At 33.6% G+C, this 15,059-nt stretch overlaps 1 long non-coding RNA gene across 1 annotated transcript; it reads right to left on the bottom strand.

The window, feature by feature from the left end:
• Nucleotides 1-10,109: 10,109 nt before the first annotated feature.
• Nucleotides 10,110-10,750, bottom strand: LOC125493318 (uncharacterized). Its single transcript, XR_007269852.2, has 2 exons — nt 10,389-10,750; nt 10,110-10,298 (listed from the first exon to the last, which is right to left on the bottom strand). It is a non-coding gene; the product is annotated as an uncharacterized LOC125493318 (long non-coding RNA).
• Nucleotides 10,751-15,059: the final 4,309 nt, after the last annotated feature.

Below are 15,059 nucleotides of genomic sequence, written 5' to 3'. Positions count from 1 at the left end.
GTTTTGAAAACTACAAGAAAAGGAACAAGACAAAGAAATATGTTGATCTACCTAGTGATAAGTTTGTATGTATTGTGGCAAGGTAGGTCATTACATAAATCAATGTCAATAAAATCTGAATGATTGGGAAAAAGTGACAATAAGTAAGAAAAAATGGGTTGTCAAAACAAATCCTAGTCAAGAACAGGAACCCACGAAAGATGGGGTTCCTTCAACTAACAACTAGTTGATTTTTGCAGGTTGGAGTGAGGGGGAACAACACATGGTATCTCGATAGTGGTTGTTCCAAGCACATGACAGGAGACAAAACGAAGTTTCTCTCACTCACAACCTATGAAGGTGGAAGTGTAACATTTGGTGATAATAAGAAAGGTAACATAGTTGCTATGGGTAAGGTCGGTAAGTCACCATTACACTCCATTGAAAATGTATTTTTAGTTGAAGGTCTAAAACATAATCTATTAAGCATTTCTCAATTCTGTGACAAAGGAAATACTGTAAAATTTGATAAAGAAAAATGCTTTATCATCAACATTAAAACTAAGAAGGTTATCTTGGAAGGAACAAGGAAAGGGAACACATACATTGTGGATCTAGACCTTGTTCCTCAAATCAATTTAACTTGTCTTAGTGTTATTGAAGATGATTCACTTCTATGGCACAAGCGTCTAGGACATGCTAGCTTTTCATTACTTGAGAAACTTAGATCAAAAGACCTTGTTTTAGGATTACCATCCATAAAATTTCATATTGATCAAGTTTGTGATGCATGTGCACGAGGTAAACAAGTAAGATCCTCTTTCAAATCTAAAACGATTGTAAGTACCACTAAACCATTAGAGTTAATTCATATGGACTTATGTGGACCCATGAGAATTCAAAGCAGAAGTGGAAAGAGGTATGTACTTGTGATTGTAGATGACTACTCTAGGTACACTTGGGTTATTTTTCTCCTAGTAAAGATGAAACTTATGATGAGTTCCTTGTCTTTGCTAAAAGAGTTCAAAACCTAAGTGGACATAAAATAATGCACATTAGATCAGATCATGGCAAGGAATTCGAAAATTATAAATTTGATGACTAAGCAGAGATAATGGCCTAGATCATAATTTTTCTGCCCCTAGAACACCACAACAAAATGGTGTTGTAGAAAGGAAAAATAGAACTTTGGAGGAAATGTCTAGAACCATGTTAATTGCTAGTGAACTTCCAAGGAACTTTTGGGCTGAAGCTGTTAATACTGCTTGTCACATAATTAATCGTGCCATGATGAGACCTATCATTAATAAAACTCCTTATGAACTTTACTTTGGAAAGAAACCAAACATCACCTATTTTAGAACATTTGGTGCAAATGTTATGTGCATAATAATGGAAAAGATAATCTTGGAAAATTTGATGCAAGGAGTGATGAAGCAACATTTTTAGGATACTCCTCACATAGTAAAGCTTATAGAGTATATAACAAAGAACTATGTGTGTTGAAGAAAGCATTCATGTAATCTTTGATGAATCTGACAAACATAATCCAAGCATACAGGTTGATGACTATGAGATAGGGTTAGCACAACCAGTACAAGGAACCAGATTCACAAGAAGAAGAAGAAGTGAAAGAGGAAAGGAACGAGGAATTGAAAATAATGAATCAATGATGTTCCTGTTCCTCAAGGAGGAGAAGATGCTCCTGTTCCTCTAAATGAAGGAACTGAGTCCACCGAGGCTAACAGAGGAACAACTGAGCAGAGTTCCTCATCTACTCAAGGAACTCATGAGGAACAACATGTTCCTATAAGAGAGTTTCAACCAAAACCTTGGAGATTACAAAAGTCACATCCTGTGGAACTCATAATCAGCGACATATCCAAAGGTACGCAAACTAGATCTCAGTTAAGGAACTTTTGTGCATTTCATGCGTTCCTATCAATGATGGAACCAAGAAATCATGAAGAAGCCTTAACTGACTCTGATTGGATTACGCAATGCAAGCTGAATTAAATGAGTTTGAAAGAAACAAGGTATGGCATCTAGTTCCTTCATCTAAACAACAAAAAGTAATTGGCTTAAAATGGGTGTTTAGAAACAAACTAGATGAATATGGAACCATTGTAAGAAACAAAGCTAGACTTGTAGTAAAAGGTTATAACAAACAAGAAGGAATTGATTATGAAGAAACCTTTGCTCCTGTAGCTAGATTAGAAGCCATTAGAATTTTAATTGCATTTGCTGCTTACATGGGATTAAATTATATCAAATGGATGTTAAGTGTGCATTTTTAAATGGCTATCTAAACGAAGATGTATATGTTGAACAACCCCCTGGTTTGAAAATAATAATCTCCCAAATCATGTCTACAAGCTTGATAAAGCTCTTTATGGGTTAAAACAAGCACCTAGATCATGGTATGAGAGATTATCAAAGTTCCTTTTAGAAAACAATTTAAAAGAGGAAAGGTTGATAAAACCTTGTTCCTAAAATCTAAAGGAACTGATATTTTGCTTGTTCAAATATATGTTGATGACATCATATTCGGAGCTACTAATGAAACATTGTGCAAAGAATTCTCAAGTCTCATGAGCAATGAATTTGAAATGAGTATGATGGGTGAGTTAAATTTCTTTCTTGGACTACAAATCAAACAAACTGAAAAAGGTATAATTGTTCACCAACAAAATACATAAAGGAACTATTAAAGAAATATGGCCTCGAAAATTCAAAGATAAATCACACTCCTATGGGAACTTCAACTAGATTAGATGAAGACTCCATAGGAACAAGTGTTGATCAAACAAAATATAGAGGAATGATTGGTTCACTTTTGTATCTAACTGCTAGTCGTCCAGACATAGCTTTCAGTGTTGGTTTGTGTGCTAGATTTCAAGCAAATCCAAAGGAGTCTCACCTCACTGCTGTGAAGAGAATTCTTAGATATCTTAAAGGAACAGATGATCTTGGACTCTACTATCCAAGAAGTGATACATTCGAACTAAAAGGATATGCAGATGCAGATTATGCTGGAGATCTTGTAAATAGGAAAAGCACCTCAGGTATGGCACAATTCCTTGGTCATAGTTTAGTTTCTTGGAGTACCAAGAAACAAAACACAGTTGCTTTATCCACTGCTGAAGCAGAATATGTAGCGCTGCTGCATGTTGCTCTCAAATGCTTTGGATAAAACAACAACTTAGTGACTATGGAATAAACTTTGAATGTGTTCCTATTTATTGTGACAATACAAGTGCTATAGTATATCTAAAGATCCAGTGCATCATTCTAGAGTAAAGCATATACATATAGACATCACTTTTTAAGAGAAAATGTTGAAAAAGGTTTGATTAAACTTGAGTTTTGTCAAACTGATTATCAGATTGCTGATATCTAACTAAGCCTTTGCAAAGAGATAGATATGAAAAATTAAGGCTTGAGTTAGGTTAATAAAAATTAAGTGATTGTTCCTATGTCATTCCCCCCCATGTTTGAATCAATTTGAGTGACTTTGTGTGCTAAAAATAATTGTGTTTAATTGCCTAAGACCATTGCAAATTGGAATGTTGCAAAACATAAACATGAATTCAAAGAAATTAAACAACTCACAAATGTCACATAATACTCCCCTTACTGTTCCTAAGGTCAAGAAACATGCATGATATGAAGGACATTGATATGTAGCATTAGTTGTTCCTATAGCACAAGTTCCTTAGCATTTATTTTCTTTCAAAAATTAAAATTCATAAAAATCCGAAAAATCCGAAAAATCCCAAAAATAAGGGAACCAGTTTTAATTAAATCTTGGTTCTTATTATCTTTTCGTTTTCTTCCTTTTATTTTTATTTTTTTTGCTTTATTTCTTTCCCGCGTGTCATAATTACTATTACATGCAAAACTTCCTTCTTAATTCATCTAAGAAACCGTGTTCCTCATCTCTTCATCTTCACCATAGCCGAAACCTCATCACACCCTTTGATACTCCATAAAAACCTCCAAACCTTCACAAATCATGGCAAAAACTTCAAGAAACTCTCCTTTTCCCAAATCAAAAACAACCGACACTTCAAAAATGGAAATTTCTTCATCTCCAACCAAACCCTTGAAACCGACATAATTCAAGAAAACCCCATAGAGGAACAGCAATTAGAATCTCCTAGAAGGAGCATGCGTAGAAGAAAATTGATTGGGGAAGAGATGAAGAAGAAACCCCGGAACAATCTCAGGGGGAAGAAGAAGAAATGCACCTGTTCCTTCCAAAGGAACTGTTTCTTCGTCTTCCAAGAAGATAGGAACGAAGTGAATCTAGGTATGTTTGGGTTTTGCGTCGATTTAGAATGGGCAAAAAATTGAATTTCAGAATTAACCTCCATTCTAAAGGAACAAGGCATGGAATTCTTGTTTGAATTCGCCTTTAATAATGCTCTTGTTCCTCTAGCTATGGATGAGTTTGTGCAAATTTTTTAATACTAATGGAACTTGCACAACTGAGGTTAGAGGAAAGAAAATAAGGTTTAATCAAGCACTTTAAGCAAAGTATGGGAAGTTCCTTGCAAAGGAACTGATTTGTATTTTAAAGGAAAGGAACTGTTTCCTTTCCGAATTTTCCTCAAGACAAAATCTTAGAATATTTTGGAGGAACAGCTGGCCAAAACAAAATTAACCATAACCTACTCTCTCCCTTCACAAAGTAGTTTTAACTTGGTTTGGAGAGCACTCATTCCTCGAACTGAAAAGAGGAATGAAGTGGGTCTCTTGGATATGTGTTACATGTTTTGCTTGGACCACCACATACAAATAATTTCCCTTCCCTCTTCATTCAACATTTAACCCACTGTATTGAGAACAATTGTGTATTGGTACGGTGCCTTGATAACTTCTTCTTACTTCATCATTTTGAAGTAAGACTTACGGGTTGGACCACATAGGAGTCAAACAAGGGAACATCTTGAATGAGAAGACCCTAAATGGACTTGGCTTGTCTGTCCAAGAAGGTGTTCTCATTCAAGGAAGAATGGCTTCCAGTTCCTCAGGAAAAAGAAAACTGCCCAAACTGAACTTAGAAGAGGATAATGATGTAATCTTGGATAACCCTGTTCCTAAACCGGAGGAACCGAAACCTAAGAGGCGCAAACACATTGCCTAACCATCTTCCTCTAGAGTGAGAAAGAGCACTCGTCGAAAAATTGCTCCTTTCCTGTTCCTTCCAACAGGACTCTCCTTTAGTCCTTTCGGATAATGAGGAACAGGTACCCTCCTCTCAAGGAACCATACTCCACCACCATCTCCCAAACTCTCTGTTCCTTTCACAAAATCCCTCCATTTCACCTTCGTCCTTCTCTGTTCCTTCAGTTTTGAGCAGTTGAAGGATGAAATAAAAGGCCAAATCCTTTTGCTTCCACCTCCACAACTCTTCCACCCACACCATTCCTCTCCTCCCATTTATCACCCTTCACCTTCTGTTTCCATTCCTGGAACAGATGAGCCTTCCACTCAAACCTCCTCCAGTTCCTTCACAAACCCCCATCTGCCTCAGTTCCAAGGGTAAGGAACAGGAAATCCGGATGATCTAACTGGGTTAATGAAGTCTGCCTTCCTGCACAACATATGATAAAATTTTACAATCATCTTCATTGGACTTTGGATGCCAAAATGATACTATGATAAGTCTTATGAAGAACTTGAGTGATACCGTGGTTGCGCAGCAAAAGAAGATGGACTCTATGGCTCGTGCCTTGGAGGAGCTGAAGGAACAGGTTGGACTCAATCATGGGGTGGTGATGAAAAATTGGAGGATGTGGTTGAAGAAGAAGTTGTAGAGGAACACCATTCCCCTTCCCTTTCTTAGTTTTTTTTGTTTTGTTGTTCTTGTTTCTTTAATCAAGGAACACAACTTTTGTTTAATCCTTTTTCTTTTCTTTCTTTGTTTTGTTATGGAACAAGTGCTATATAATCAATGACTTTTGCTATAATGTCTATGTTTCTAAATGATTTGCATAATTTCTTCCTTGGAATGGCTAGTATTATGTGACTGATGTTTGAGCCAGTTTACTCTTCAATTTTCTAACCTAACCACCAATGGTGCTTGTATATTGATCTTAAGGTGTTAAATCAATTCATCAATACATGCAGAGTTTATTCTTTTTGAGGATGACAAAGAGGGAAAATGATTTAAGGAACAAACTGTATATAAAAATTAAAAATGAAAAAATTAAAAAATGGTTAAGGTAAATGAAAAATCAAAATTCAGTTACTTACATAATTGTGTTTTATTTTTCATTTTCTTCTTTATGTTTTTATTATCAGTCACTTATATTATTTTTTATTTTCCTTAGTTTGTACCTTTGTTGTCATCATCAAAAAGGGGGGAAATTGTTGAACCCTACTTTTGATAATGACAAAGAAACAAAGGAACAAACTAAGTAGTGAACTAATGAGTTATTTAAGTGTATGGTGTTTAAAGTATCAATGCAAGGAAGTGGAGAATACGAAGTCAATGAAGAAGTCAAGAGAGGATTTCAAAGGCTAAGTAAAGAAGTTTCTATGTTGATACTGGAGCAAGCATTGGATCAAGAAGAATAGAAGCTAGGCGTTTTATTTTCTAGTTCCAATGTAAAGGAACAAAGAAAGAATGGTAAGGAACTGTGGCAGTCTATTTAATTAAGTGAGTTTAACTTATTAAGTGTCAGTGCCTTCATTCTCTCATAATAGCCATTTGTTCTTTGCCTTCTTACTCTAATTCCACTAAGCTTATTTCGATCAATTGTATTTTGGTTTTTGGGGTAAGGGAACTTTGAGTGAAGTTCTGTAAGGAGAGGCTTGAGTGAAGCTTGTATGTGTGAGAAAACTTCGAGTGAAGTTGAGAGGAACTGCTGTTAAGGGAACAGTGGCTCAAGAACTTGAGTTTAGGAACTCAAGGTGTGGCTCGAGTTAGAATTAGGATGTAACAGAGTTGTTTGGCCTAACTAGTGAAAGTGTTGAGTTGAAAATCCCTAGTGGTCGAGGTTGTTTCTTCTTGTTGGGCCCAAGAAGTTTTTCCTCGTAAAAATCCCTTGTGTTCCTTTAGCTTGTTTATTCGTTTAAGTTTTAATTTCCGCAAAAAGTTACGTTTATTTCTACACCTACAATTCACCCCCCCCCCTCTTGTAGTGTTCCTAGGGAAATAACAAATATCGTGATTGATTCAATTTTTTTTGTAATTTTCACGTGCAATATGGTTCACATAGATTACAAAGATTACGTTATTCCAATAAACGTTTCCTTAATTATGTAGATCACATATCAATCAAAATCCTTAATTGACGTCAATTATATATGCTTTGATTCGTGTGACACGTGGACACTCTCATTGAGCTTCGAGGAATACTGATCAAAGGAGCATGCCACGTCATGCCACGTGGGATTGAAATCGCTAAATGAACGACACGTGGCCTAAAGGATTTTACTTTATATATATATAATAATATATATATATATTATAATATTATAATATATATATATTATATATATATATAGATAGATAGATTATAGACTAGACTAAGTAAGAAGTAGCATCTTCATCTGAAAAAGCACTAAAAAGGAAATATTGGAACAATCAATAAAATAGGAAACAATTTAATAATGTTGATCCAATTAGTTAGCTAATACAACATTTCACACTCATGAAACAGAAAGTAGTTCAGCAAATCAAAATTCAATTTTATTGAACCAGGGTTGTCTTAAACATATTGTATCCCTACGTTAAATATAAAATCGAGACCTTAGAATAAGTATATTCAATAATGTTATCACATTAAGATTATTATTTTTCCAACACCTAAAGTATTAAAGTTAGACAACATCAAATCTAATAGACTTATGATTTTTGGACCATCTAAAATGAGTGGTCCCGTGTTGTAAATCACTTTCCACACCATCCTAGACGACGCTAAATCTAACCAATCAAAGTACGAATTAGCATTTCTATTTCTGTAAAATTGATAATTTTAGCAACACCATGCCATAACACCACAAATTTGGCGCATTCTCCACAATGCAGACATAACTCTCCCATTATTACTCACTAGCACTTTTTGCACGCGATGCATGCTTTGAATTCTTTTCAAGACAAAAGCTCGATTTTTTCCGACTTATATAAAAGTCAAAATTTGAACATTAGACATACAAAGTATAATTATTTTTAGTTGCAAAATTTAATTGGTTTAGTCTCTGTCACTTAAGTCTCTCACCATTTTTTTTTTAGTTTTTTTCTTTTCGGGGTCAAAATTCTATGAACAAAATAGAAATTTTATTGAATTTATCTATGATTTCTAATATTATAATTTTTTAGTTGATTTTTAAATTAAGTACACTACTTCATATATTGTGAAGAAAGTGGACACTTGGATTTCAAGTCAAATTTTTGTGAGTATATATTGACGTTGTAGTGTATTGGTTGTAGTTTGTAAGTTAATTTTTTGGTTTTTGTAAAGTTTCATCATTTGAGTGTTTTGTATAATATAAATTATGCAATTCTATGATTTAAGTTGACTTGTGAGTGATTGTTATAATTTTATTTCCAGTATTTTTATTTGAATCTCCCTTTGGTTTGTAATTGGATTTGTAATTTAGAAAGGAAAAGGGGTAAAATATTAGTCTCTTCATTCGGGGACACCATAGCCCCCCCCCCCCTTTTCCCTTATATAATAGAGATATGTTGTACTTTAATTCTTGAATGAAATTTTACATAAACCTTTTTACCTTGATAATTAATCGCTATTATATAATAAAAAGAGATAGGTCCAAATATATGTAAAAGTTTCATTATATATAGGAAACACTATGAAAAGTAAATAATTTTATTTCCTTGTCTAACTTCTAAATTATGATTTCACTACAAATACACCTCCGTTTTTTTTCCTTGTCTAACTTCTAAATTATGTTTGCACATTGATATTTAAAAATTTTCATCATTTCACTTTTTGTCCTTTTCTAAATTTCAACACTTTGAGCTTGAATTATATTTGAAATGAAGTTTTGATTTTTTTCATAAATTTGATATTGGATTTTTTTTAGAAAAACAAAAATCGTTACTTTTCGCAAATTAATTTAGTTTTTTTTTCTGAAAATGTATTTTTTGCAAAAATTGTTCGCGGAAAGTTTGATATTGTTTTGTTTTTCAAAATTTATTTCTGAACATGGACTTTTTGCAAAAGTTATGGGCAAAAATTTAAATATTGGCATTTTTTGAGTGATTTGTGAATGAGTGTTGTAAATTAATTTTTGGTAGTTTTTTTTTAGTCTCAATTTTAATTTTGAGATTCCTTTTGTAATTTAGAAAACAAGGGGGGGCAAAATAGTCAGTTCAAAAGAGGACACCATAGCTCCCCTTTCCTTATATATATATATATATATATATATATATATATATATATATGTTTTTGGTAAAGTGGCCAGGTAAATTGATCACTCCTTATTAGTCTAATTAAGCACCTGATGGGAGTTGTGAGTATGGTTCTTTTGTTTTTAGGTATGAGAAATTATTCTCATTGGTTGAAGTTCAAGATTCAACCTGAAGAATTAGGGTTTCACAACTTCTGTAAAATTATGGAAGACTGTTGGAGTACGTTCATCCCAAAATTTTCGCATCTGCAGATTGTATGCCGAACTAGAGCGAACTCACATATTGTATTGTTTCAGATGAAGATTTTTATTAAGGCAAAATTAAGTCAAATCTGCGATGTTTACATTTCTAGGGTGATATGTATTTCTATTAGAATTTTATGTTTTTTCAGAAATGACTTGTAAGTGCCGTTTGGCTAAATATTAATCAAATCCCTTTTCTTTCTTTAAAAAAAAAAAAAAAAATTAAGCACCTGATGAAAACGACAAATGTTTAGGTTCGATCTTATACCAGTAAAACTACCATACAAAAAAAAATATAGATGCATAAAAAGATTGCCAACGTATGTAATAGGATCTTGTTGTGAAATCTTTGAAATCTAAATATTTAAATTTTTGCCCATAACTTTTGAGTCTCAATTTTAATTTTGAGATTCTTTTTGTAATTTAAAAGGGAAGGGGGCAAAATAATCCGTTCAAAAGAGGACACCATAGCTCCCCTTCCCTTATGTAACAGAGATAAACCCTGAATTAACACATATTTCATCCATAATATCATAAATAAAGTTCATAGCTAAAACATTTCGAAAAGAAATTTACATCACTACTTTTATCAAGAAGTTCAAGACAAATCATATGAGATTTATTGTACTGAGGAAACGCGTCCAAAGCAGCCAAATTATGCACATTATCATCCTTCAAAGTCAGCTTCACATCTGTTAAGTACAACAAAATGCAATTCAAAATTGAAAAAAAAATGCAAAATTGGAGAGAGAAAATGCGAAAAAGTTGTGTGAAATTGAGACCTTTGAAAACGTATTGTATTTCGCTGGTGGGAGAATTCAAGAGAAACCATTTCGCAATCTCAAGCTTCTACTTATAGTTAAGTTGCTCTGTTTTTTTTGAGACTTCTTCATCGTCTGCCATGGAATTTGTGGTTTCTTTCTCTCTCTTCTAGAATTTTCAATTTCTCTCTCCAAAATTAGAAGGTGTCGCTGGTTTGAAGGCTATGCGTTTACAAAGAAAGGTAACGTGGTTTGAAATGATTTCAGTGCTGAAGGGCGTGAAGAGAGGGGGAGATACGAGAGTTGAGAGATGAAAGGGAGTGAGAGGAGTGTAAGTGTTTTGGAGTTTATGTTGAGGAGTAGAGATGGCAATATCCAGTGGATCACCCGACCATTCACTCCATCCGGTTTATTAAGTGGGTGAAAAACCCGGTTTAAACGGATGATAGCCGGGAGACGGATAATTGGGTGATGGATGCGGGTCGGGTTCGGATGATGTTTTTTCATCCATCACCCGACCCATCATCCGTTTACCACCCGATCCATCACCCGTTTGAAGTAAAAAATATATAATTTTTTTAATTTTGGGCTTTTCATTTTTACAGCTTTATTAATCTATAGCCTAAAAGTTACAAGATGATAATATAAGTATATAAATATTAAAAATGTGGATTAGGGTTAGTTTGGAGACGATTTTACATAGTAAGTAGAATTATATAAATGGATTAGTGTTTCTTGTTAGTAATTTTTCTTTCTTCTCCTAATACTATTTGATTTCACCCGTTAATCACCTGATCCATTCGTTTAACCCGGTTACAAATGGATGGATGGATCGGGTGGAGTGGGTGGATGCGGGTGACGCTCCACACGCCTCGAACCCGATCTATTTACATCTCTATTGAGGAGAGAGTGAGAGGAGAATTTGGAGTCTGATAGGGTGAAATAAGAGAGGAGAGGGGTCTCAGCCCTCAGGAGTGTTAGCGTGAACACAACTGAAGTTGGGCCTTTCATTTTGGGCCGTTACTGATTTTGGGTGATTTTTTTTTGCGGAAATATAACTGATTTATTGATGCGGTCCAACAAACTGCATCAATTTTTTAAAAAACTATAGCGGTTTTTTTTAATCTGATGTGGTCCACAAGAGGACCACATCAGATTTTTCTGCCAACTTTCCCTTCCTTTTTTGGTTGTTTTTCAGATGCAGTTTTACAAAAACCGCATTTGTTACTAAGTGACATATAAGGTTTTTTCCACTATGCACAAAAATTCACTCTTTCTATAAACGCGCAGCGCCAACAATGAAGCAAAGCTTTTTGGCGACGATGGTGACGACAGCGGACTTAACAGCGAGGAAAAGTATTGAAGGCTTCGATCTTCTTTGGCGACGACGGAGGGGCTAACAAAGGCTAGAAGCATTTGAAGGCTTCAATCTTCAAGGAAGATTATGTATATTTTGTGTATCAGGCTTTGATTTTCTTAAAAAAAAATTCAATGCTTTATATTATCTGAACGTTTTTGGTTTCTTTATTTATTTTATGCCTCAGATCTGAACGGTTTTTTTGGAAAAAGTTTCTGGCTTAGATCTGTAACATTTTAGGGTTTTTGAAGTTTCAATCACATTTACATGCGGTATGCCTATCGATTTATTTTTTAAAAAAAGAATTTTCTAGAATTTTAGTTGATATTTTATATTTTATGTCTTAGATCTAACTGTTTTAGGATTATTTTATTTATTTTATGCCTTATATCTGAACGTTTTAGGGTTTTTATGCCATTTGAATTTTTTCCTTGAATAATGCAAAAGTGGGTTTTAATTCCCAAAATATGCCCAAAAAAATCAAAATTCCCTGCGTACCGTCCACGTAGGACGGCACGCGAGAAAATTATTTTTTTTTTGTTTTAACCCACAGAAACCGCTACTCAGAGTAGCGGTTTAATTTTAAAATAAACCGCTACTCGGAGTAGCGGTTTACAAATAAAAACCGCTACTCTGAGTAGCGGTTTATAAATATAAACCGCTACTCTGAGTAGCGGTTTATAAATATAAACCGCTACTCTGAGTAGCGGTTTATAAATATAAACCGCTACTCTGAGTAGCGGTTTACCTGCGCAAAAATATGGTAAGCAGATATCATTTTTCATAATAAACCGCTACTCGGAGTAGCGGTTTATAAAAAAAAAAAAAAAAAAAATTTTTTATTTTTTTTTTTTTTTTTTTTTATAAACCGCTACTCCGAGTAGCGGTTTTACTAAAAAAAAAAAATTCTCGCGTGCCGTCCTACGTGGACGGTACGCAGGGAATTTTAATATTTTTGGGCATATTTTGGGAATTAAAACCCACTTTTGCATTATCCAAGGAAAAAATTCCCATATGTTATTATTGATTTATTTAATTTTTAAAGAAATTTCTAGAATTTTCAGTTGATATTTTATATTTTACGTCTTAGATTTGAATGTTTTAGGGTTTGTTTATTTATTTTATGCCTTAGATCTGAACGTTTTAGGATTTTTATGCCATACATTATTGTTGATTTTTTTAAAATAATTTGATTCGAATTTTCAGTTGATATTTTATACTTCAGGGTTTTTTGATTTATTGACTGAAAATTAAATTTACCAACTAAAAAATTGGATTTATTAAATTTAAATTAGATTATATGGCCTGGGTTAGTTTTGGATTTTATTTGATTAAAATTTGATTAGAAATTCTTTTAAAAAAATAAATCATTAAAAAACCCTAAAATAAATAAATTTTTATGACATATACCCAGCGCCCCACCTGACCTTGGCCCATTTTTTTTCTTGATTTGTTACTCCCCATTCCTACTTGATCTCTTTTTCCAATTGAAATTTGTTTTTTTGTTGTTTGACTGATCTCATTATTTTTCAGTATCATGGATCTTGATTCTCGTGGACCACTTGGGTTTTTCGAAGGTATTTTTTGTCATCATTTTATTTTACTTTAAGTTTTGTTTATGTTTAGTTACACATTAATGTTTTTTGTTGTTGTTGTTTGCAGATGAGGAGATTGAGAGCATTAGGTCCAAACAAGACTACATAGAGAGTTCTCTTGTTGTTTCGAGCAAACCATAAGGTAAGAAAAGGGCTCCAATATGGGCTCATTACACTTTCAAAATGGTTGAAGGAAAGGATGGTAAAGTCATGCCTCACTCAACAAGTAATTGCAAAATAAGTAAATCTTGTGTTGACCCTTCTTATGTCACTTCTAATGCTATTAGTCACATAGAAAAAAGTGTTGCTTATTTTAAGCACAAGGCTAAAAATCCTAATGTGTGTTCTGATTATGATCAAAAGACCTAATGTATAATGTTTGCCGAGGCCATTATGTGTCATTCATATTCGCTTAGAATAGTTGAGCATGAGAAGCATATGCAATTGCATTCTTATCTTAACCCAAATGTTAGACACATTATTACTAGAAATACAATACTAAAATATTGTGTTTTACAACATGATGATATGAAGTCTTCTTTGCAAACTTCTCTTTCTTTGGTTAATAGTAGGGTGTGTTTTACTTGTGAGTTGTGATTGTTGGACTTCTATAGTATCATCTCGTGGTTATCTTACCTTGACTGTGCATTATGTTGATGGAAACTAAAATCCCACATATTGAATTTTAAGTACTTTCCCCCACCAGATAAAGGTATTATTTATTTATGTGTGTGTGTGTGTGTGTGTGTGTGTGTGTGTGTGTGTGTATGTGTGTGTGTGTATGTATGTATATATATATATATATATATATATATATATATATATATATTTTGGGGTTGATTAAGGATTGGAAGTTGGAAGGAAATACATTTTCTATGAGATGTGATAATGCTAGTTCTATGGATGTCATAATAACTAGGTTGAAATATTTACATTATCGTTCTGGTTTACCTTCAAATGGTAAGTATTTCCATGTTAGATGTTGTGCCCATGTTTTAAATTTGATTGTGCCAGCTGGCATGGAAGTTGTTGATGATTGTGTGAAAAAGTTGCGTGACGGTGTGAACTACATTAATGGTTCTGATTCAAGGTTAACAAAGTTTGAACAGTGTGTTGTGGATTCTAATATTGCTTTTTCGGGAAAGTTAAGGTTGGATGTTCCCACTAGGAGAAATTAAACTCCACCTATTTGATCATTATGAGTGTTCTTCAAGCTAGAGAGGCTATTGATTTATTTGCAATTAGAAAGTCTTCTTTTGATAATGGACTAACTTTGGATGAATGAGAAATTGTTAAATATGTTTGTGACTTTCTTGAGCCTTTTTACCATATTACTGTATTGTTTTCTGGTTTTGAATATCCAACTGCTAATTTATATTTTAAAAACATCACAGCAATTGAAATATTATTAGAAGTGGGTCATATTCATGAGGTTGATAGTATTAAGGAAATGGCTAAGGAAATGTTGAAAATTTTTAAGAAGTATTGGGTTGATTATTCACTTGTGCTCTCTATTGCTATTTTGCTTGATCCTAGCTATAAGTTGAAGTTTGTTCAAAACATGCTTGGTTGTTTGGTTGTGGGAATTGAAATGGAGAAAAAACTAAAAGTTGTTTATAATGCATTTCTGGAGCTTTACAAGTTCTATGACAACATTTCTACCACTTCCACATCTACCTCTTACTCCAGTTTTACATCTACTCAAACAATGGCTATGATTCAAGTTTTTATTTTGAACAA

Source organism: Beta vulgaris, chromosome 9 (assembly GCF_026745355.1).
Source record: "Beta vulgaris subsp. vulgaris cultivar EL10 chromosome 9, EL10.2, whole genome shotgun sequence".
NCBI classification, from domain to species: domain Eukaryota; kingdom Viridiplantae; phylum Streptophyta; class Magnoliopsida; order Caryophyllales; family Amaranthaceae; genus Beta; species Beta vulgaris.
This window is presented reverse-complemented; position numbering and strand designations above follow the sequence as displayed.